Source organism: Homarus americanus, unplaced genomic scaffold (genome assembly GCF_018991925.1).
Source record: "Homarus americanus isolate GMGI-L3 unplaced genomic scaffold, GMGI_Hamer_2.0 scaffold18547, whole genome shotgun sequence".
Classification (NCBI taxonomy): domain Eukaryota; kingdom Metazoa; phylum Arthropoda; class Malacostraca; order Decapoda; family Nephropidae; genus Homarus; species Homarus americanus.
The window spans coordinates 210,369-231,920 of NW_024725521.1; the positions used below are offsets into that span (position 1 = coordinate 210,369).

The 21,552-nt window shown below is 44.3% G+C and overlaps 1 protein-coding gene across 2 annotated transcripts in view; it reads left to right on the forward strand.

Moving 5' to 3' along the window:
- The first annotated feature begins 3,802 nt into the window (after positions 1-3,802).
- LOC121865190 overlaps positions 3,803-21,552 on the forward strand; it is a 127,739-nt gene continuing 109,989 nt past the window's right edge. Inside the window, exons 1-3 of one of the 2 annotated variants that reach the window (XM_042364505.1) lie at positions 3,803-4,144; positions 6,832-7,820; positions 14,986-15,084. The gene's annotated coding sequence lies outside the window, so the exon portion shown is untranslated. The remainder of the gene's footprint in view (positions 4,145-6,831; positions 7,821-14,985; positions 15,085-21,552) is intronic. The other variant, XM_042364504.1, reaches the window with a different exon arrangement.

Consider the following 21,552-nt stretch of genomic DNA (forward strand, 5'->3'; position numbering starts at 1 on the left):
GGGTTTGACTTCGCCTCCCTTGCTACCTTCAGTTCATTATTCCTCTTTGCTTTTCTTATCTCGGTCTTAACCCTACCGGCCAATACCATATAATGATCTCGGAGGTAAATTTCACCACGATTTATTCTCCTACCTACTCCTTACTCAGTGTGTTCCTGCAGAAGGTGTGGTGAAAGCATCAGGACAGAGTGGCGCCTTAGCAGTGCTCGTCTCTAGTATTTGTCTGGGCTAATCTCTCTTATCTGGTATTATCGGTGGCGGCGTGTTTCATCTGCTTCTCAAGGATGTAACCGCTTCATCTTACCTACTGACGGTGCCACGGCGGTATGTCAGGCTACGTAGTGTCAGGACATTTTTGTCAGTAGTTTTGGTTATGGCTGGTGGTCGGTAGGTCGGTCACGCCACTGTTAACTGATCAGCTGGGCTTCGGGCTTGATACGACCTAACCTAACCTAACCTAACTTAAATCAGCCCAACACATCCTAATCCAACTTAATCCACCCAATCTACCCTAAATTAGCTCAATCCAAAGGAAACCTAACCTAACCTTACCTTACCTTACCTAACTTAACCTAACCCAGTACTAATTTCCCTCACATCTAAGAAACGTTAATCGTACTGGTTGGGTTAGATTTGGTTAAATTAGGTATCCTGAAAATTTGGTTAGATTAGGTTAGGTTAGGTTGGACAGAAAATATCTCTGGTATTAGGATATTCAAATCTAATCGTCCGCTACCAATATCTCTCTAAACATTGACCAATAAAAATGTAAGTCTTATTTTACTTGAAACTTTATAAGATGGCTGGGATAGATTCTTGGGTCGAGTGTCATTTAGCGATATAACTCCACCCTAAAAATGCCTCTCATGTCGGCCGTGTTAAAAATCGCGTATATTGCTTTTCCCGAATCTCTTGAGGACGATGGCTTACAGAAAGTTTCCATCTTCAAGAGTCAAGGGGTTAAACCATTGCTCCCAGAGAGTAAAAATAAATAAATCTTCCTCATAGGGCTAAAACATCGTCCTCAAAGGGTTAAAACATTGTCGTCAAAGGGTTAAACCATCGTGCTCAAAGGGTTCAGCCATCGTGCTCAAAGAGTTAAAACATCGTCGTCAAAGAGTTAAACCATCGTCGTCAAAGAGTTAAACCATCGTGCTCAAAGGGTTCAGCCATCGTGCTCAAAGAGTTAAACCATCGTGCTCAAACAGTTAAAACATCGTCGTCAAAGGGTTAAATCATCGTCGTCAAAGAGTTAAACCATCGTGCTCAAAGGGTTCAGCCATCGTGCTCAAAGAGTTAAACCATCGTGCTCAAACAGTTAAAACATCGTCGTCAAAGGGTTAAACCATCGTCCTCAAAGGGTTAAACCATCGTAATCAGAGTTAAACCATCGTCGTCAAAGAGTTAAACCATCATCCTCAAAGAGGTCAGCCATCGTCATCAAATAGTTAAACCATCGTCGTCAAAGATTTAAACCAACGTGGTCAGAATTAGACCATCGTCCTCAGAGTTAAAACGACGTCGTCAAAGGGTCAAACCATCGTCATTAGAGTTCAACCATCGTTATCAAAGAGTTAAACCATCGTCGTCAGAGTTCAACCATCGTCATCAGAGTTAAACCATCGTCATCAGAGAGTTAAACCATCGTTCTCAAAGGGTTAAACCATGGCCATCAAAGAGTTAAACCACCATCCTCAGAGTTAAACCATCGTCGTCAAAAAGTTAAACCATCGTCTTCATAGGGTTAAACCATCGTCGTCAAAGAGTTAAACCATCGTCGTCAAAGAGTTAAACCATCGTCGTCAAAGAGTTAAACCATCGTCGTTAAAGGGTTAATTCTTGATGATATCCCATTAAAACTACACAGAAAAAAAAACTCCCCTTCAGTATCCAGTGATCCGTAATGCATTCTGGGTATTACTTTACCTTTCATATTGACGATTATAACTAACCCTATTTAAAACCTTCCTTGTCAGTGTTTATTTAACCTAACGTGACAGTCCTGAGGCTTAACCTGAGGGAATCTCTTGATATCTGATCGTGCGTGGTGGGATTTTTAAGTTGTTTGTGTATGTGCAGGTATATAGGGATTACATGAAGATTAGGCACCCTGGCTTATTTTACCTGGTGATTAAAACGCACATATTCTAGCTTGTTTGGGGGGAGGGGGGGTTGGTTATATTCGTGTTGGGGTGCCTGATATTCATGTGATCTCTCTCTCTCACAGATTATTTCACCTGATGTTTTAGCACCTTAATTCTAACTGGGGGGTAGGTTAGGTTAGCATTAGGTTTAATCTTGAAGCAAACTAAACTAGGGGAGCTAATCCCTCAGGTAATTCCATCTTTTGCCTCTAGTTGTAAAGGTGATGATAATACTGTTAAGATTTATGTCTGTACTTCAACAATTGTGGTCTGTAATGTCGTACACAGACCAGTCCAGACAGTATGTAACAACCATTAGAAATTATGAAAGAAACCTCATCTCATTCTGTCATTGTGTGGGTGTGTACGTGGACTTTGTGATGAAAGGATACTGAGAATGGGCCAAGTTTCTGATGGAGGGGTCAGTAGTGGTGCCTAAGACGAACAGCGTCACAGGTGGTAATAACAGGAAGCGACGTGGAATATCTACGACTGCTTGTATGAGCGGGCGAAGACTCTATGTTTATCCTCAAACATATCGGGTTGGCAGACGGCCCACTCACCCTGCCTGACACCGCCCTCTCTCCCACACACCCTCGCTACTCCCTACATTATCTTCACGTTCTCTGAAGTTCTTTTTATCCGCAAGCGTTTAAGGGAATGTGAGGTGTGCCACAAGAGGGTGTGAGGTAATGTTAGAGCCAGGTTATAGAGAGAGGCTGGTGTTGCAGCTTCCTCACTACCTGCTCACAACATGGCAACCTGCCCAAATACGCCACAGTTGCCACTTTTTGTTTATTTCGCATGTTTTTGCGACAAAGTCAGTAATTCGGGCTACTTACACCCTTTAGTGTTCAAGTAGATGATATGAGCGAGGTGTGAAGTTATAACCGGTCTCTTAATCGAAAAGTTGCCTTTGTGTTGTGGAGGAAATCACAAGTGGGCGAGGCTTTGTTGATGGCAGGGGTTTAAATTTGGACTTGGTGAATGTCATATACACAGCGGATCTCCCAAATACATATATGTCTATGGCATGTTGGGGGGAGGGGGAGGCTATAGGTGGTGTGGGGGGGGGGGTGTTAGCTTCTGATGTAGGTATGACTTATATCGCCATGTAGAGTCACGCAGTAGCGGCAGCAGCAGGAGTAAACACGTGCCAATTTAGGTTGACTGTATAGGCCATCCTGCCCAGTAATAGTTGCCAATATAACAAGTATGTAGCCTTGATCCTTGGGGTGTGCCAGACCAGTGCGCTTGTTTGTGTGTGTATGTGTGTGGCGCCATCACCACCCTTCACACAGGTAAAAAAAAAATATTGCTATCTTACATATTTATATAACACTAGTGATCTTAATTAAACATCATGTTACATTCGCTTGGAACGTCTCTCGCTTATTTCCCACTTGAGGGGTTATGTAGTGGGCCTTAGATCTGACCCAACCTACCTTCCACTCTGGGTCACTCATATTGCCTCGGGTTTTCACTCATACTACTTGTCTCCTTTTCAAAATGGCAAGCGGGTACCTTATCCTCGCCTCAGTGGTTGAACTGGAGAATTTTTCCCTGATTTGGCACAGGTAGCTGAGAGAGAGTGAGTGAGAGAGTGTGAGGGACGGAGGGCAGTATGGTAGCGCGTAGCCGGGCGCACTCGACGTCTTTCCTCTCATTCGGGCAGTTTTTTTCCTTCTTTCGGTCCAGCCAGAGGGGAACACCACTTCCGAATTTGGCACCATTGATGGAGGAAATTACTGAATAGGTGACACATGACTGGCACCGTGTAAATGGTGGCGGTGAGGCACTCGAGGTGGGTAAGGTGCAAGTGTTTGTCTGAAAGAGGCATTAGACGTGGGTGTTGGGTGAGGTGAACGATAGTAAGTGCCAACTTGGTGGTGGCACTCCTCTCCACCCAACCCATGCCAGGGGATGCCAGACCTTTGTTGATCATAACTCCACGATGGGGCCAGTCTGGTTCTACCTGCTCTACCTGTGCCACTAACCACGTAATTCTCTCCCTCCGAACCGCGGCGTTGTGGAGGCTGACGGCAGTGGATGTGTGTGTGTGGGGTGGTCATGACGCCTGTACCCCAGTTCTGTATGGTGCCGCCCATCTGCCTTCTCCTCCTCCACCTCACGCCTGCCTCAGCTGCTTCACCATCACCTTCTCCCAATCCTCCTCCGACTCTTCCTCGAACCAACAAGTGTATCGCCTTGGAAACTGCTGCACATTACAATAATTAGTTTTCGAGTGAATTGACACCTGAGGGAATGTGTCTGTCGGTGTTGAGTGAATTAAGTGACTCTTAATGGAATATTTACTGTTAAGTGAAATATTTGGAGGAAAAAACCTGATTCCTGAAATTTGATTAAATTCTTAATTAATGGAGTCCTTGATGGAATGTTAACAAGTAAAGGAAGTTATTGAACAAGTGATGGAGTATTTCGGTGTAGAGTGAATTAAACTGGCCATGTGCTTCTCGTACTGTACACATACAGATGTTAGGGTAAAAGTGATACAGAGCTTGTGTGTGGCGGCGACTACTGAGAAATTCACCTTCGTCACCAACTAAAGTGTATCCTTGTGAACGATATATGTTTATTATCAATATTATTATTATTATTATTATTATTATTATTATTATTATTATTATTATTATTATTATTATTATTATTATTATTATTAATGTTTTTATTATTATTTATTATTATTATTGAGTGATGCAATTACCGGTATCCAGTGAACTGACGAGGGGGTGGGGGAACTTTCGATATTTGGGAATTTTTTGCTTAGAATTTCTAATATTGAGTAATTTTATTAATGGCGCAAGTTTCGGTATTTAACACGAGTGAATTTTCGATATTAAGCCATTTAGGAAACTTTCAATATCAAGCAATTCTGATCATGTGATACTGACTTCCGGGACATATTTGTGTCACGAGTAAATAGATTCGTCGAATTTGTTGCAGTGGCGCCCTTGTTGCCTCGGCCCGACAGGAGGAGCGTAAACCAGCAGCGTATAGCGGAACAACAGACTGACGATGCTGACACCCTGACACCTGACACCCTGACACCTGACACCCTGACACCTGACTCCCTGACACCTCGCATATTACCAGAAAACAACACAAACCAGAATGACTTAATTTTTGCTTTTGTGGGAGAATTTTATTTACTTGTTGTGTTTAAATAATGGCGACCTATTGTGGAAGAATTTACTCCTGGAGGAGAGTTAGAAGGGAGGATAGTTAGGGGAGAGGAGAGTTAGGGGGAGAGGAGAGTTAGGGGGAGAGGAGAGGAGAGTTAGGGGGAGAGGAGGATTAGGGGAGAGAGGAGGAAGTTGGGGGAGAGGGAGGAGAGTTAGGGAGAGGAGGTTAGGGGAGAGGAGAGTTGGGGAGAGGAGAGTTGGGAGAGGAGGAGTTGGGGGGAGAGGAGGTTAGGGAGAGGAGGTTAAGGGGAGAGGAGGAGGTTGGGGAGAGGAGGTTAGGGGAGAGGAGGTTAGGGGAGGAGAGTTGGGGAGAGGAGAGTTAGGGGAGGGAGAGTTAGGGAGAGGAGTTGGGGAGAGGGAGTTGGGGAGGAGAGTTGGGGAGAGGAGGAGGTTGGGGAGAGTTGGGGAGAGGAGAGTTGGGGAGAGGGAGTTGAGGGAGAGGAGGTTGGGAGAGGAGGTTAAGGGGAGAGGGAGGAGTTGGGGGAGAGGAGGTTGGGGGAGAGGAGGTTGGGGAGAGGAGGTTAGCAGGGAGAGGGAGAGTTGGGGAGAGGAGTTGGGGGAGAGGAGAGTTGGGGGAGAGGGAGAGTTGGGGGGAGAGGAAGTTAGGGGAGTTAGAGGAGAGGGAGTTAGGGGAGGAGGAGGTTGGGGGAGAGGAGGAGGTTGGGGAGGAGAGTTAAGGGAGGAGGAGTTGGGGGAGAGGAGGTTAGGGAGGAGGAGGAGTTGGGGGAGAGGAGGTTGGGGAGAGGAGTTGGGGAGAGGAGGTTGGGGAGAGGGAGGTTGGGGAGAGGAGGAGAGTTGGGGAGAGGGAGAGTTGGGGAGGTTGGGGAGAGAGTTAGAGGGGGAGAGTTGGGGGAGGAGTTGGGGAGGAGGTTAGGGGAGAGGAGAGAGAGGATTGGGGAGAGGAGAGTTGGGAGAGGAGAGTTGGGGAGAGGAGGTTGGGGAGAGGAGAGTTGAGGAGGAGAGTTAGAGGGATGTCGGGTTGGGTTAGGGGCTATATATCAGAACCCATTTGACGTGCTGCCACCTACTATTTTATTCTAAATCTCACACACACACACACACACACACACACACACACACACACACACACACACACACACACGCACACACACACACACACAGACAAACTTACACGAATTCTTAAAGAATTGGCGTCACTTGAGCTAATTTACGCCTTGATAACTGTATTGCCGGGCGCTGCGTATACTGTAAGGCCAGGCAATAGTGTGTACAGTTTCAAGTGGTGGGAATCGGTAGCCGGGTTGTGAGGGCACCGTAACCTTGAGCAAGATAAGGGTTGACAAGATATACACAAACAATATAATAAAGGAAAAATGGATAAAAATCTTGCTGAAGTGTACCGTCGAGATTCTGTTGTTTGTGTTACGTCTCATTACAGCCATAACACTAAATAGGCGTCATAATTAAAGTCCTTTTAACTCGCATGTGTTTTGATTATTTTATTTTATTATGTTTAATTACAGGTAATGTGTGTATTAAGTAATATTTGTATTGATTACGAGTGGAGTTGAGCAATAGTGGGGTAAGACGTGGTGAAGCCGTGGTGGCCTGGTGAGGGTGGTGTTGACGTCGTCTCACCAGGACCGTGAGGTAGCAGTAGGGTGAGTCTTGTTACGTCACCCGCCAGATAACTTCAGCATAACAACAGATAAAGAGAATATGCAACGGGAGAATAACATGTTGGTATTTATAAACGCCGTGTGAGCGGTAGATAAGGGTGAGTGATAGTGGTGATAACAGTGGCTGGGCAGACACACACCCTCAAGTGTCACTCACACACACTCCTCCACCGCTGGGTACTGACGGGTTGTTGAGGTGCCCGGTGGCTCCTTCTGTAGAGTGCCGTGTTTCGTGATGTTCCTCCATAGTGAGCGTTACTCTTGGTGGTTCAGCTGGACGGGTTAAAGTGTCACTGACTTCAGGAACGAGTCATGCATTGTACAATAAGGATATTTGTGCTAAAGTTTTGGATGAATCTTCAAACGCCTCGCTGTGTGTGATACATCAGCCAAGGTCGTGAAGCAGCATCTCGTGGCGTTTTTTAAACCCAAAATGAAAGAGTGTAAAGTGAGTAATAACAAAAGGCTAAGCAACCAAGACCGTGTTGAGGAGACATTTAAAGGAGTAGCGGCGACTTGGTCGTGGTAAATCAAGAGCTCCTTCCAAATAAGGTTATCTCGGTGTTTTATCAGGGGTGATAGTGAGGCTCATCGGTGAGTATGAGCTGGGCGGTGTGTGGTGACACAGGTGCTTGACCAATACTCTTGCCACCCGCCGTTTATTACCCTAGTGAACCGTCCGTGAGTGTCTCCCCCGTGTCCAGGTGGCGGCCACCATGCCTGGCCTGGATGCCACTCCTCCAACATCTACACTGCATCTGTACAACTTGTTGGTTTGAGAGAAGTGATCGCTACTGGTATACAGCGACCCTTGCCCCGCCACACAGCCACAGGTGAGTGCATGAACGCTCTCTACGTCTTGTCTTGCATTTAGGGGGATAGTCATGTTATCAAACAGCTCCAGCGTTATGGGAGAGGCGTGAGTCGCTGTATAACACACTGACGGGGAAATACTTTTTACAGTTATCAAGTGACGGTATGTGATCCACTTCCTTTTGCACATTGTGTTAGTTATGTGTTAGATTTTAGTGACTCAATCAAGAGAAGTGTTTCTGAGGCGACAGAACCTAACAGAGAAATATTTGGTTCTTTCTTTTACAAGGACCACCATCTGGCTCTCTCTCTCTCTCTCTCTCTCTCTCTCTCTCTCTCTCTCTCTCAATATCCGCCTTTTTTATCAGCCGTCATTATTTTTTCCTCAGTGAAAGTCATTAGGGTAAAGAGGATTTAATATTTAAAAACTTCACTGAAATTTATCTTTATATTTTAGTTTATTTTCACAGTGTTATACCTCGTTATTAATGGTTATGAAAGTCAGCATTAACAAGCTATATGAATGAACTGAGCCATTAGTGAAGGCCAGATGTTGCCAAGTGTCCGGGGAATATTGGTCACAACTGTACGGCTCACAATAATCAGTTTAGTGTTTTATTTACTGTTCATTGTGGTGTTGATCTTATCGATGTTGGAGTTATGATATCAATACCACGATGGGTCCTTATCTGAGTGTTGACTTGGTAGTGTGTGTGGGGGGGCATTATATTATTATTAAACTTTAAATTCGGGCAAATATTCTCTTCTCTCCCAAGATGTCTATAAAATTTAAGAATATGGCATTATCTTGCTCCCAAACTACCTTCATGAGGAGTTCCCGCTAATGTCAATTCCTTCCTTCCTTCCTTCCTTCCTTCCTTCCTCAAACGGATAATCCTCCTCCTTCCTCCATGTTATTACCTTCCTTTGTCACCTGCACTTCCCCCATCAGTGCTCAAGAGGCTCAAGGGTTTATCTGTCTATCTGCCTGTTTCTCCTTATCCTCCACTTACGCTTTTTCCTTCCTCTCAGTGATCGGTCAGTAATTACAAGTTGAACAAAACTCGTTGGGAGATGACATTAATCTTCATAACACATCGTATCTCGGCTTATCGCGCCCGAACCCGCCTCTCTATCACTTCCCTTTTAGCTCTTGGGTCCTATTATTGCAAGCTCGGGAAATACCAGTCAGCCTCTTAATGGGTGACACTCACTTCTTCCATAGCTCAACCAAAGGCGCTCTCAAGCAACCCTGACTATAATCTTAAGCCGGTCGTAATATATATACAGCGCTCTTATCCCTTTACATCAGTGCTCGAGGGACTCAATTATGACTCACGAAAAATTATCTTTTAGTAAACTCGTCTCTGAACTTGGCATTATGGCGACTTGGTATATATGCTCACGTCTTGGCCTTTAGTTCCTCTTTTCCATCCTGTTTCTCACACCGTGTTTACAAAAATCCTCGTCCACTTTCACCTGGATTACTGCTCTCTGGAGACGTGTGGGTCGTGTTTATAATGTAATCTTGAATGAGTGGTGACCTGTGGTAGCAGGCTCGCCTCGCAACCAGATGGCTCCGGGTTCGATATATTCTGTACATTGCCTCTATGGGTGATTTGGCTTTGTAAGTTTGAAAAATATATATAAATCCTACTTACTGTATTGGCGTATTTATATCCAATGTTGACATAAATCCCTTAATCCCTTGAGTACGACGATTTAGTCCTCTGTGCACGATGACTTAATCCCTCGAGTGCGATGTGTGTATAGGTGTGTGTGTGTGCGTGTGTGTGTGTGTGTGTGTGTGTGTGTATAGGTGTGTGTGTGTATAGGTGTGTGTGTGTGTGTGTGTGTGTGTGTGTGTGTGTGTGTGTGTGTGTGTGTGTGTGTGTGTGTGTGTGTGTGTGTACAGTCAGACCATAAATTACGAGTATACTTTTACTCCGGTGTCGAACAATATGACAAACCGGCTAAATTTTCCGTACAAAGCTCTCGCATTGGTAGCCCTGCTGTATGAGTGACTGAGGTGAGTTAGTCTGTATGAGTCAATCTAGGTGAGTAAAATTATGACTCGCCCTGGTAATTCACCCTTTCTGTGAGTCAGTGTTGAGTCAATATTTGTGAGTCATCCAATTAAGTCAGTGAGGTGATGTAAGTATGTGAGGCTTCGGTCGGTGATAACATAAGACTTTCCTCGGTGGCGTCACTCGTGTGCGTCACAGCGTCACGCCTCCACAGTGTGACGTGAGGTGTGGTTTCCGTTGTTAGTGTGTATATGAAGGGTAATTTATGTTTAATTCGTGTGAGTGTATGTAATGTAAGTATGTCTGGACAAGGGTTTCAACGCCAATTCCCTCCCCACCGCCCCTCTCCAATCCTAGTAGGCTCTAACCTAACCTAACCTAACCTAACCTAACCTAACCTATGTATGTTTTATCAAGCCTACAGTGTACCTGCCGTCTAATTGGTACTACCTGTCTGACACCTTACCTGTGTGTTGGAGTTACGGTACTGCTGTGTGGGAGTCCCCCCCCCCCCTTCCTCAATGACAGTACACTAGTTTAGACATATGAAGTGTTGTTATCTAGATACCGGATTAAGGCCACATGACTCTTACACCCACTGAATGACCTGACCTGATACCACCTGATTATCTGATCCCCTGAATCTTCTTTAAGTCATTGTCCTGAGTAGAGAAGAGCACTTAATATCCCCGCTGAAATGTGACGTGGGAGTCTCTGAGTTATATACCTCTGAGCTATATACCTCTGAGCTATATACCTCTGAGCTATATACCTCCCTCACAATATCTAAAGTAGAGTTTCATGTAATTCTATTGTACCATAACAGAGAATTTGCTTTTAACTCCAGACCTGACCTCTGTCGACCAGGATGGATAGAACCTCACAAGATAGACTATATTACTGTAGTCGTTTTGAAGTTGGGTAATACCTCGATATGGAACGAGTGTTGTCAGCCCACCTCCCCAAAGTGGATCATTAGCATTCTGTCAACACCACTTATAAATAAACTTAAGGAAGCTTATATTTGAGAGCTGTGGTGTGTGTGGACTCCGCAGAACACCTGAGAAAGGAACTCCAGTAATCAGAAGCACAGCACCTATCTCGAGAGGCGTCAGGCGGATAGAACAGTGGGGGCGAGAGTTACTGTGGGTTAACTCCTGAAAATCATCTTGGCCGACGAGGCAAAGACAGGGGTTGGTGTTGTTGGTTCATGTGACGTCACGTTCTCGTCCAGGCTTCTTCATTCTAGTGTCCTTGTTGGTAAACTTTTGCCTCCAGGACGTTGGTGGCCATAGGAACCATAGGTCTTCTTGATCTAGTGTAAAACAAAGGCTAAGTGTTGTGTTAATACGCCAGTAACCTAGTGAAGGACGCCCGGCCGTGAAGCTATAAAGAGATCGCCATAGGCTTAGTAAGAGTAATTAATGACCCATGAGCCCTATCTATTTGAGCACTATGACGTGACCCCTTTGAGTACATCATCATCGTACTCGGGGTAAAGGTTATCGTAGTTGAAGGACAAACTAAATCATTGATGTACTCGTGCGTCTCTGTGTATGCAACTATCTAATTCCAACTGGTCCTTCATGATGGCAACGCACAGTAACTCGGTGGGTTGAAAGATGCACAAGAGACGAACATCCAGGAAGCAGCCGTGTGCGGGAATAAATACTAGTGAATCTAGCGTCGTGTTATTCCTGGAACGGGAGTAATCCATATCTGGGGGGCCTTGTTGTGGAAGGGGAGTACCTTCACGGGACATATATTGTACATCAGTAAGATTGAAAGGGAAATGTGTGGGTGTAATTGTTCCTATTCCACGAACACACACACACACACACACACACACACACACACACACACACACACACACACACACACACACACACACACACACACACACTGGAGCTGCTATACTTTCAAAGCCAAATGTCAAGATTAAAACTCTGAGAAGTTGTGAAGTGGCTCCTCCTCGAGTGAAGTGTAGTTTTATGTTGCTCTGAGGTGTGGTGGTTGTGGTGCTCCCTAGTGGCCACTCTCACACCCACCTCTCACCACTTATACTCCCCTTCATTCTTACAGTGACAGTTTTTAAGATGATTTTATTCAAACTGTGTACTTGGTGTTTCTACGAGATGAAAAGAGTGAGGTTGTTCTTGAGTCGAGTGTGAGGATGGATTGTGAGGTGTGTTTGAAGAGTGTGTAAGGGTCTTCTGTTGGCATCTCCACAGACTGACTTGGTTCTCACCCAACCTGATTATTAGGACTTCGGGTCAAAGTACTAATGGAGCCTTATTCTGATGGGCCCTAATCTTAATAGGCTTGTGAAGGTTAGGTTAGGTTAGGTTGGGTTAGGTTAGGTTGGGGTTTGGTTAGGTTAGGTTGGGGTTAGGTTAGGTTGGGGTTTGTTGAAGGACTGGGGCCTATTGTTGTTGTTTTGTTGGGCCCTTCCACACTTTATCACTGCTGTAGTTTATCTTTCTCGCTCTCTTTGTCCTTCCTCCTCCTCTACTTCCTCTTCACCACCACCTCTTCCTCCTCACCACCACCTCTTCCTCCTCACCACCTCCACCTCTTCCTCCACACCCCCACCTCTTCCTCCACACCCCCACCTCTTCCTCCACCCCACCTTTTCTTCCTCTCCACCTCCCTCTTCCTCCCACACCCCACCTCTTCTTCCTCCACCCCCACCTTTTCTATTTCCTCCTCCCCCACTCTTCCTCCACCCCCACCTCTTCTTCACCTCCACCCCCACCTTTCTTCCTCACCCACCCCCCACCCCCTCTTCCTCCACACCCCCCACCTTTTCTTCCTCTTCACCTCCACCTCTTCCCCTCCTCCACCACCTCCCACCTCTTCTTCCCACAGCCTCACCTCTTCTTCCTCTCCCACCACCTCCACCTCTTCCTCCACACCCCCACCTCTTCTTCCTCCACACCCCCACCTCTTCTTCCTCCACACCCCCACCTTTCAATCAGTCACTTGTATGGGAAAGTTTAGGTCGAGAGGATATTGTTTTTGCCAATTAGTTTCGCCATTACCACTTTCTTGTCGGGTATCCGTGACTGAATGATGTTTAGCTTCCGGGAGGTTAATGGGAACCTTTCTTTCTCTTTATAAAAATAATGTGAGTTGACGAAATCGATCTTGTAGGAGAAAGGACTTTGGTACAAATGGCATTGTTAATTTAATGCGGAATGACATCAGGAATAGCAGCCTCAAGCCATCTTCTAAACCCGGGGATATCTTACCGCGACGCCTATACACTCGCCTGTGCCCCGTCCGCGTCACCCTGTTACGCGTAAGACGGCTCGGAGCACCAGACCTCAGGCGGAGTTCACAAGGGCGTGCCTAACATGAGAGCAGCGGTAAAGAAATTCGCTTATCTCCGTGCCGGGTCACGACATGGGGATGAACTATCTTGATCCTGTCGTGCCCTGTTGGTGAAGGTAAAGTGGGATGGTTCTCTCCTCCGGGATGATGGGATAAGATGCTTCTCTCACTGGGAAAATACACACACACACACACACACACACACACACACACACACACACACACACACACACACGACACCTCTGTTATAGCTGGATGCTTCAAGGACCTGTCAGAGCTACAAGGTCCCAAGGGCTTAACTTGGGAAGGGAGGTTACCTAGGGACTATCGTCATCATAGAGGCCAGTGTCACGAGAAGTAGCTGCACGGGAAAGTACTTCTTTGGGGAAGTTTTTGTGTTGGTGCTATCGAGAGAAGTTTCTTTTTTCTTTTACGATTTGTAAAGTAAATCAACCAAACCTTATATAACATATCCTAAACAATCCTAACCGGGACCTTACCCAACAAAACCCTTACCTAACCTAACCTAACCTTACTCACCGTTTATGAGGCCATGTACCAACCCATTTGGAGGACTGGGTTCCTTGCATGTACCCCCAGCCCTTGTACGTACCAGGTGCCCTTACTGAAGATGGAACAACCCTTAGGTGGTGAAGCATCCTACTAGTGTGTCGTGGTGGCGACAGCTGGTATATTTCAGTTGAGGGGAGACATTGCGGTATTTTATCATGTCATAAAAACAGATCACACAATATATTCAACTCAAACGATAACATTTTTCTCAGTGGGGAAAATATTCCATCTGTGGCACACATCTCCAGCGAGGCACTACCGTCCTCTCAGCCGTGAAAATCATACATTTTTCCGAGCAACACGAGGGTATAACACGGCACAGACATAAATAAAATGTTGATAGAGGAGGCGATCAGTGCGCCTCAATACATGTAAATTTGCCCCAGAATATGAGGAAGACACTGTGAGGTTAGGTTTGGTATCAACTAAAACTCGCGGGATTAAGATGTTAGAGGGTGACCGGAGACAGTACAGTAGGTAGGTCAGTTTATTATTAAAGAGGAGTCACCATTAGTGGAAAGTTGCCAAAACGCCCCCCCCTCCTCCCTCTCCTCTCCCCCCCACACACACACACCAAAAAAAAATTGGATAAAATAGCCACGCGCTATTTATTTGGGTAATTAATAGGAACATTTATACATATATCACTGTATTTTTTCTCTTTTTGCATATAGTATTTAATGGCAGGTAACCTAACCTAACCTATACACGGGCACCATCACCCGAGATTATAGACTAAAGGTAATTAAAATGGGTTACGTCATCGTGAATTTCCAGACAAAATAATAATTAAAAAAAAAAGTTTATAAGTGTTTAACTTTTTCTGCCAAATTTAAGTATGAATCAATGGTAAAATATATAGCCAAGAATGTGCCAGGTATTTAACCCTTTGAGTACGATGACTTAACCCCTTGAGTACGATGACTTAACCCCTTGAGTACCCATTTATTGTGTATAATTACTGTATTCGTGTGTGTGGGGAGGGGCGGGGGGCACCTGTCATGACCCGGGTTCGAATCTTTGGTGGGGATATATCGGTATGTATAATTCTTCTCCTGTTAGATGCTGCAGTGAAACCTATTGGTACTCAAATGAACCCAGTGATACCCACCCAAATGAACCCAACTGCTACCCACCCTAATGAACCCAACTGCTACCCACCCAAATGAACCCAACTGCTACCCACCCAAATGAACCCCGACGAACACCTCACCGTACCAGCCGACACTCACGTCTCATCTATTACCCACAGGTGTGAGCTAACTGAGGCGACCCTACTGTAACACCTGTCAACACACACCTGAGGAATAGGTCTTGTGTGTACGTCTTCACCTCAACCCGTCACCACTCGGTAGGTGCTAATTTACATACCTGTTTTTTTTCTTATATATTAATTCACCCTTTGAGGACGATGGTTTAAGTTATAAGCCTTTGAGGACGATGGTTTAAGTTTTAAGCCTTTGAGGGCGATGGTTTAAATTTTATCCCTTTGAGGACGATGGTTTAAGTTATAAGCCTTTGAGGACGATGGTTTAAGTTATAACCCTTTGAGGACGATGGTTTAAGTTTTAACCCTTTGAGGACGATGGTTTAAGTTTTAACCGTTTGAGGACGATGGTTTAAGTTTTAACCGTTTGAGGACGATGGTTTTAGAAGTTATAAGTCGGTAGGTGCTAATTTACATACCTGTTTTTTTCTTATATATTAATTCACCCTTTGAGGACGATGGTTTAAGTTATAAGCCTTTGAGGACGATGGTTTGAGATACCGCTTCCTTTGAGGACGATGGTTTAAGTTTAACCCTTTGAGGACGATGGTTTAAGATTATAAGCCTTTGAGGACGATGGTTTAAGTTATAACCGCTTTGAGGACGATGGTTTAAGTTGTTTAACCCTTTGAGGACGATGGTTTAGTTTAACCGCTTTGAGGCGATGGTTTAAGTTTTTAACCGTTTGAGGACGATGGTTTAGAATTATAAGTCTTCGAGACTGATGGTTTAAGTTATAAACCTTTGAGGACGATGGTTTAAGTTATAAGCCTTTGAGGACGATGGTTTAAGTTTTAAGCCTTTGAGGGCGATGGTTTAAATTTTATCCCTTTGAGGACGATGGTTTAAGTTATAAGCCTTTGAGGACGATGGTTTAAGTTATAACCCTTTGAGGACGATGGTTTAAGTTTTAACCCTTTGAGGACGATGGTTTAAGTTTTAACCGTTTGAGGACGATGGTTTAAGTTTTAACCGTTTGAGGACGATGGTTTAAATTTTAACCCTTTGAGGACGATGGTTTAAGTTTTAACCGTTTGAGGACGATGGTTTAAGTTTTAACCGTTTGAGGACGATGGTTTAAGTTTTAACCTTTTGAGGACGATGGCTTAAGAGTTATTACGCATAATATTGGTGTGACATTCAAGATTAATAGTTAAAGGAAATAATGAAATTGTATAAAATCTTAGGTCGTCGCAGGTAAGGTGTGAGGGGGGGGGTGGTTCAGGTGAATGAGGGGGTCTTTAGTAGTTTGAGTTTTGGCAATTTATCCTTATTTTAAGACCACCCTGATGACGTCACTTGGCGGGGAGAGAGTCATCAGCGGTATTAATAGCGAGGTGGGAGCCAAAACGGTGCTCGCTAAAAATAAGTCAGGGCAAAATATTCTCCTTCAAGCAACAGGGACAGATTCTTCCCCAGCACATACCATGGAGCTTACCTGCCTGCCTTTATCCCTCACTTAACTTAACCTAACTTTAACTTACCTTACATGGCTTCAACCTATACCAAACCTAACTTAACTTAACCTTACCTTACTTGGCTTCAACCTATACCTAACATAACCTAACTTTACCTTACCTTACTTGGCTTCAACCTATACCTAACCTAACTTAACTTAACTTAACCTAACCTAACTTTACCTTACCTTACTTGGCTTCAACCTATACCTAACATAACCTAACTTTAACTTACCTTACATGGCTTCAACCTATACCTAACCTAACTTAACTTAACTTAACCTAACCTAACTTTACCTTGCTTTGCATCAACCAATACCTAACCTAACCTAACTTAACCTAACCTTACCTTACTTGCCTTCAACCTAACTTAACTTAACCTAACCTCATACAACCTAACGTATTGCAACCCTACCCTATCTGTGCATTTAACCTAACCTAAACTATGGCGGGAGCATAGAAATACTTAAATAGGACATTTTTTTGTTTATTTCTCAGTAACTAATACAAGAATCATCATACAGCTTAAAATCTATAATTATCACGGAGTTACCACTGTCTCACGCGTGTCCATATGAAAAAAAAAATCTACTACAGGAAAGAAATAAAGAGTTGTCCCGCGCGGTGTGTAGCACAGATGGGATGAAGACTTGAAAATACCTCCCTGTACCAAGGATTTTTTTACCTCCATCTGTTTATCTTTTTCTGCATCTACAAATTATAAACACGTTAACTTGAACAAAATCAGTAGACTTGGTGTGTGGCTGTACAGTATAGTACCCTGCACCACATGTCGGTCATCATCTGTGCTGTGTGATGAAGGGGACTTACACATAGCAGCATCCTTATTTATTAAACTTTCCTTAAGGGATCATATGAGAGGTTCACTGTTGGGACCATACTTTTCTACAGCTCTTATGTACACTCGGTAAGGAAAAATATTTGTACAATTATGGTGTGAAATAAGATAACACCACGGACGAAGATTTTTTATGAACACCCTAAGGCGTACCTCTCATTGGTTCCCCTGCGTGTGGATTGTTCAATTCGAAATTTATCGGAGCTCTCATGAAAGATACTTTTTTTTTTACCGAGTGTACGTGTGTGTAAGGAAAAACGTTTATATTGTGTTCGTTTAAACAAAATTGCACGCAAGCAAAACACGCACGCACGCAAAACACGCACGCACGTCGTAAAGAGTATCATGCCAACTTTGAACTTATTACAGCACCCCCTTAATTCAGACCTAATCATCATCCTCGGGAAATTTACACTGGTCTCATCTTTTATCCAAATTTCTTGATGTAAATATTATATCATTACGGCACAAAGACACGGAACGCATCCCTCGCCGCACCACAACCACGTTCAATGGGCCGCACCTTTGAGGGATCCAGAGATAATGGTGTTTACCTAAAGAATCGGGCTTTTCATGACGTAAGTAGATATAAATGAGACCAAAAGCTACTTATTCCCGGTTCGCATTAACTGGTAGCTTCCCTGGAGATAATTTTTTCCTGGTTTTAATTGGCTGCTTAAGCATAAGAAAAAGACTTTGATATCGTGTAATTTGATGCTGCTAGATAACTGGGTCACGTTGACAGTGTTCTTACGGTGTAACTTGTCTGTTCTCTAAGCTTCTAAGTTACACAAGTCACAGGTAATTCTTGTCTATTCTTGGTTCAGATTATAATGTTCACACAAAGGCACTATATTATTTTTCTTATTGTATTACCCAAGCTAGCGGTGTGAAGAGGTCATGCCTCTTACAGTTAGTGCATGAACTTATCTAGTTAAAGAAGTCTTTGTAATTTTAATGTTATTTTGGGCTGGCGCTTTTATTTGTAACACAAGCAGTAAGATACAGTCTTGCGCCTTCAATGAAGAAGAATATTCATCGTAGGAACCACTGTGAGTGCTTGAGGGTCGTCTCTCTTTCTCTCACACTGGCTGTTTGATGTTGTTGAAATGAAGTCATCACCTGGCGGGTGTCACAGGCGGCGGCGGAGGGAGTCCGTCTTTTGATGCTCACCGCGTCACTCACTACTCGCCTGATGCTCATTCACTCTCATTTTTTGTTGTTCGTTATATGATAAAATCTACATCACATGACGCTGGTGTGCTGTTATATATATATATATATATATATATATATATATATATATATATATATATATATATATATATATATATATTAGGTTAGCTTATATATTACATATAATTATGTGAGCGCTCGTCCGCACACCTTATTAATGAAGTATTTCCCAAAGGAACCTTTTCCCGGGACACCTGTTGTGAGTTAATGAATTTTAAAAAAACTTACAGGAAATTCAGGGTGAATTTTATTAATATAATATTGTAAAGTTTTATATTTATAATGTTATCACCATTCATTTATTTTATTTTAAATTTGTTATTGTTACAGTATCGACTCTGTTGTTCAGTAGAAGGGAATTTGCCTTGGAAGCGAAGTCTCGGGTTCAATATCTTAGTCTAAGTGGAGTGCAGACTTGCCTCCTGTACAGCCTTCGTGGGAGGAAGACCAACACCATGGTTGTGTTAATGGCCGCCTCGACCTTCTAAAATAATATAATACAAAATAACAAGACTCGGGGTTCTGTACATTGATATTGTCTTTAAACTGATCCTAAATCAACGTGTCTACTTAAAAAGAGTCTCATTGTCCATTTTATTGAGGACATTCACTATCTGCCTTACCTAAATTTATCCAGTTTTAATATGTTCTAAAAATTCACACTTACGATAAAAACTTGACGTAAGTAGCAAAGAGAATACAGTCCCTGGTGGTGGTGGCTGACGCGTGACGTGAGCTCTGGAGTGTGACTGTGCAAGAAAAGTTTTAAGGACGGAGGCGCTCTGTTGACACACTTACTACTGTATTTCCCCAAAGAAAACGTGTGTCTGTGTGTGTGTGGGAGGGGGGGTTAGAATGCATGTGTTTGTTAGTTGTGTGTGTGTGTGTGTTAGGCAGGAAGGTGTGTAGGCGTGCAGATACGGCTGCTATCATTAGCCTGTGATGTTTACACGTACACTTTCAGGTATGTTGTGGTGGGGAACTTCTACCTCGATATTAACAAAAAGGAGAGTCTGGCAGGTACATATACGTGATACGCCGCTCAGGGAATTATTTAAATTCCTTCAATTTAGTAAAACATCAGTCTTGAGAATTTTAATATTGTTTGCGTATAACATTTTTTTGGGCTGGAACCTTGATTGTTGTTTTACTCTATACTAATTCTTATATTTAATTTGTTGTTTTTATATGTTTGGTTTAATTGATCTCAGGTATTTGGATTGGGAATGACCATCAGGGCCTGTTAGATATTTTAAAGGGGTGTGTTATAACAAGTCATTACACCGGTAACACGGCCACCACCTGTCGCGGCTCCTCCCTCATTATCTCCACCACCTCTTCCACACCTCTCACTTCTCCTCTCTTCCGTAACCACTTACTTTTCCTTCCTCTCCTCACCATCTCCTCCGTAACCATCACCTCCTCATCCCACCTCCTGCTCCTCCTACCGTCCTCTTCTCTCCTCGTCATCCTCCCTCACCAACTACCTCCTCCTCCTCTTCCTCAACTCACCATCACCTCCTCCATCACCACTCCTCACCACTACCTCCTCCTCCCTATAACCACTACCTCCTCCTCTATCACCACTACCACCACCTCCTCCTCTATCACCACTACCACTACCTCCTCCTCTATCACCACTACCACTACCACCCTCTATATCACCACTACCACTACCTCCTCCTCTATCACCACTACCACCTCCTCCTCTCTCACCACCACCTTCTCACCCACCATCACCAGTATTAGTCATGATATCACCCCCTGGCGCCCCTCCAACACCTCCCTCTAATAGCTCGGTCTCTTTGTTATCCGCACATACTTGAGCTCTGCGTCTCCCTTCAGGTGGATAAATATTACACTGAATGTATTCGTCCTTACACCTTGCTGACGAGGGGCGGCACCAGCAGGAATGTCCCGTCAGATTTCTTTTAACCAGCGATACTATCATCACTGTTTGTTGGCTCAGGTCGAGGTGTCCGGGGTATTTATTTTACTTTATTTGTATTTTTTTTTGTGTGTGTACGATACGTGGTCGCTTAGTCTTTTATGGGGGGTAAATGAATGAAGCTTTGTTAATTTCATGATAGTAGTGTAAGACTGGCGTGCAGGAAGGTTGGATTGGGTTGGGTTAGGTTAGGTTTTACTGTCGGTGTGAGGGCATCAGATAAGCTCAGACAGTGTGATGTATGGTGTTGTCTAGGAGCCAGCAGGGTGGTGGTGACTCGCCTCTGCCATTATTACGACGATAATCGATATTTTAACGCCATTCTCTCACAGTCGATACATTACATTAATTACATGATTTGGAGATGCTTCAGTATCTTATCGCACTGAAACTGAAGTATGTGTGTTCGTTCATCCTGTTTCAACATCTTACTGAAACTGAAGTATGTGTGTTCGTTCATCCTGTTTCAACATCTTACTGAAACTGAAGTATATGTGTTCGTTCATCCTGTTTCAACATCTTACTGAAACTGAAGTATGTGTGTTCGTTCATCCTGTTTCAACATCTTACTGAAACTGAAGTATGTGTGTTCGTTCATCCTATTTCAACATCTTACTGAAACTGAAGTATGTGTGTTCGTTCATCCTGTTTCATTATCTTACTGAAACTGAAGTATGTGTGTTCGCTCATCAAGTCATATGTTCGGTGAAGACAACACAACCTTGCGTTCTTAATGGCCACTTTTTATGGGGAGGGTGAGGCTGGCGGAGGTGGGGAGGGTGAGGCTGGCGGTGGTGGGGAGGTGTGGCGGCTGGCTGGCGGTGGTGGGGAGGAGTGAGGTGGTGAGCTGGCGGTGGTGGGAGGCTGGCGGTGGTGGGGGGAGGTGGCGGAGGTGGGGAGGTGAGGCTGGCGGAGGTGGGGGAGGGTGAGGCTGGCGGAGGTGGGGAGGGTGAGGGCTGGTGAGGTGGGGAGGGTGAGGCTGGCGGAGGTGGGGAGGGTGAGGCTGGCGGAGGTGGGGAGGGTGAGGCTGGTGAGGCTGGAGGGTGAGGCTG